Genomic DNA, 3,427 nt, shown 5'->3' with positions numbered 1-3,427 from the left:
AACTTATTTATATTTATAAGTTTATCGCCGTCTTTCTTAATTATTATCTGAAATGGTTACAAAAATGAAATGATGTTATATAAATCATTATTAATAAGAAAAGTATAAGGATGTAATATATATGAAACATCTAGATTTGATATGCTAAATAGGAAAACAAAATTATACATGATAAAACAATATAAAAAAATGTTAAAAACATGTGTAGAACTTATATAGTATATACACTTTTGGATTTTCAATTATACAAATATAATTTTCTAAATTTTATCATCTCTTTAAATGAGAATATAACCCATGTTCTTTGAATCTCAATAATAATAATAATAATAATAATAATAATAATAATAATAATAATAATAATAAAATACTTGCTTAAAACAAAGAAGATATACAATTAATTATTTAAAGCTAAACGTTTTGTAAGTTTCAAAATTTATATGCTTGTGACATTTTGTTAAAGCAGTAATAAGTTAACTAACTGATAGATATGTTAGCACCAAATGCTTTAATTAATAAAATAAACTAATTATCATCAATTAAAAAAATAAAGAGAAAATGATAAAAATAACCATTTATACTGACTAGGGAAGAACCCCGCTTTGTGGGGTTAGACACGCCAAAAAAATCGAAAAGCAACAGAGCTTAGCCGAATCCATTTATGCACATTATGCAGTAAATCCTTCAAGAATTTCATTCAGTAAAAATCATTGCATAAATGATGTTCAAAAGACCTAGATACATGTCGGTTATGAAGAAAGTAATTCATAGAAGTTTATATATACACCTATCAATTGACTTGATGAGAAAAAAAAGGAAACATGTCCGTACATGATGCAGTTTCTAATCCATTCTCTCAATAAATATGTTTGCAATTATAGGGCCATTTTGGGAATCCTTCTTCTTTAGCAGACATTATAGCCTGTTAACCTTCAGTTGATGTCAAAAATCCATGGACCATTGAGGTTTAATCCAAACCTACTTCCAAAGGGACATTGAAATAACACATAGAAGGTCGGAAGCAGAAAAAAACAAAATCAGTCCATGTGATTCAAAATCAAGTATCAATACACATACCGAATTAAAATAAAATGGAGGAAGTAACACACCTCAAAAATCTTAAATTCTTTGACACGCATCAAATGTTCTTACATTCTTGGACTTGATGTGGCTAGCATCAAATGTGCTATTGGCTTCCATGCTCTCATCAGACCTTCCATTTGATAATAACTGCCAAAAATATATAACGATTTTATTGCAAATTGGCAAAAACAAAGCAAAATAAAGTTTGTACATAGTTATTATCAAAAGGAAAGTCTGATAAGAGAGTTCAAAAGTAAGCTTAGTTTTCCCTAATATGTTGAGAAAAATTTCTGTACAACAGATTGATAATGATTACTTCTATACCTTAATGAAGCAAGCTACAAATGTAGCGGAAAAGCTATTTGTGAATCCACTGAAGTCGTTGCTTCGTCCATGAACATCACCTGTTGTGTTTCAGCATCACCCACCAGTTATCCCCATTATCCACAACTACAGACAAAACCAATACATATATCTATATATATTCTATCGAGCATTTGCTTGTGTATTAACCAAGAAATTGGGCCTCTGGATCAGTTTTTCCAGTACCTGCAGAGTCTAGTTTACCAGATTTTGAAGCTATTACATAACTAAATTGGCATCGTTCAAGACTCTGCAAAAAAATGCAATGTATAAGGTTAATATTAAGATGGACATATAGAAGTTGTCATGAATGGTCCATAGAAAAATAGAAATTACATAGGTACCCTCCAAATCTCTTCATCAGAATGTTGGCTAATAGGGGCGATATTGCTTTTCAGAGTGCCTTCAAAAAGGATTGGTTCCTGAGGAATGATCCAAAACCGAGACCTGAGATCATGGAGTCCGAGGGTGGAGATGTTGATTCCATCAATGATTATGCTTCCACCAGAAGGCTCCACCAACCTCAACAAAACCTAAATTAGAGTTGATTTCCCACCTCCAAGTCTACCAACCACACCAATCTTTTCACCTTCTCTAATGCTCAGTGTTTTCTTCTTCCCAAAGCTCAGACTAACTGTATTCAGAAATGAATGTGTATAAATATCAATACAGACACTAAAAATTTACTATTTTCGTATTTAGCTACAGATAAATGAGCTTCATTTACATTATATTATTCTTAGTTCTTAGTTTTTACCTTAGAAATTTGCAAAATGTTAGGATTTAAATGGGAAATAAATTACCAGAGAGTTCCTTCATTGCTGATTGGTGATCCAATATTTCAGAATAAGATCTATTAAACATCCGAAATCGTGGACCTGGAGTAAGAATTATAGATATATAATTATATATCATATCTGTAGAGTTTGCAAATTACTGAAATCTATAAGATTAAAATTAGGGCTAGAAATCGTACAAATCAAGATATAGAGTATGGTTTAGAGAATGAAATCGAAAAACAAACCTATTGCAAGAAACACAACCGATTGAAAACAGAGAGGGGTTTAATCGATGAACCTGAGATGCTTTGTGATAACTATCTTTCCTGATGCATCGAAGCTTGAATGAAGAATGTTTGTTAACCCTTGTGGAAGAAAGGGGGATAATGGGATTATTTTTGAAGCTTTCGATCGATCTACCTGGGGCTCTTGTGAGAGTGAAAGTTCGCAGAGGAAGATGAGCTGGTAGCATTATCATATCCCAAACCACACATCTGGAAGGCAGCATTGCAATCATCATGATTAAACGGCTTCAGGAGGTTACGGACAACGGTGGAGAAGCAGTAGAGTTCGACATCTTTCTGTGGTCATGGTCAGGAAATCAAATTAGAAGAAGAATACGGTAGGTTTGTTGGCGGTGAAGGGAACAACTTCGAGGAGGGGTAGAAGATTGACGATGGATGGAGAAGTACCTTGGTGAGGTACTATGTGGAAGGAGGAAGAAGGAAGGAGTTGTTCGTCGTTTGAGAGGAGGCAAAGAAAATCGAGAAAGATAATGGAAGAAACCGGAGGCAGTGGGGAAGAGAAAGAGACGGTGAGTTGGTGACATCAATGATATTCAAATCAAAACACGTGTGGCTCTTCTCTATGCCAACACCATGTAGACAATAGAGACAGAGGTAAATGTACGTGTAATCCACTATCAGATATACATAAAAACATACAAATTAAAAAAGCAATGCAAAAAAGAAAAAAGGAATCAACAAATTGTCAAATAGCACCCAAAATACATTCCATTCGAAAATAGGAAGGACAGATAGAAAGCGAGGGGTATTAATAATTAAGGGACCATTTTTGTCAATCCCTTAGCCACTTTACTGTAGCTAAGGGTACACAATTTTAATATATTGTATAATTACATTATAAAAATAGCCAAAAAAATCGAAATTGCCAAAATAGCCCTCAATTTCACAGATGGAATT

The 3,427-nt window shown here is 33.1% G+C and overlaps 1 long non-coding RNA gene across 4 annotated transcripts; it reads right to left on the bottom strand.

The window, feature by feature from the left end:
• Positions 1-677: 677 nt before the first annotated feature.
• Positions 678-3,052, bottom strand: LOC145039465 (uncharacterized). 4 transcript variants are annotated; one of them, XR_013679813.1, is made up of 6 exons: positions 2,471-3,052; positions 2,250-2,324; positions 1,791-2,080; positions 1,408-1,696; positions 1,110-1,230; positions 678-981 (listed from the first exon to the last, which is right to left on the bottom strand). It is a non-coding gene; the product is annotated as an uncharacterized LOC145039465 (long non-coding RNA). The 4 variants fall into 4 exon arrangements; XR_013679815.1 differs by having other exon boundaries at positions 2,524-3,052; XR_013679812.1 differs by having other exon boundaries at positions 2,250-3,052.
• Between the last annotated feature and the right edge of the window lie 375 nt (positions 3,053-3,427).

The sequence above is a fragment of the Lactuca saligna genome, chromosome 4 (assembly GCF_052625555.1).
Source record: "Lactuca saligna cultivar CGN05327 chromosome 4, ASM5262555v1, whole genome shotgun sequence".
NCBI lineage: Eukaryota > Viridiplantae > Streptophyta > Magnoliopsida > Asterales > Asteraceae > Lactuca > Lactuca saligna.
The sequence above is the reverse complement of the archived record's forward strand: the minus strand, read 5'-3'. Positions and strand labels throughout refer to the sequence as shown.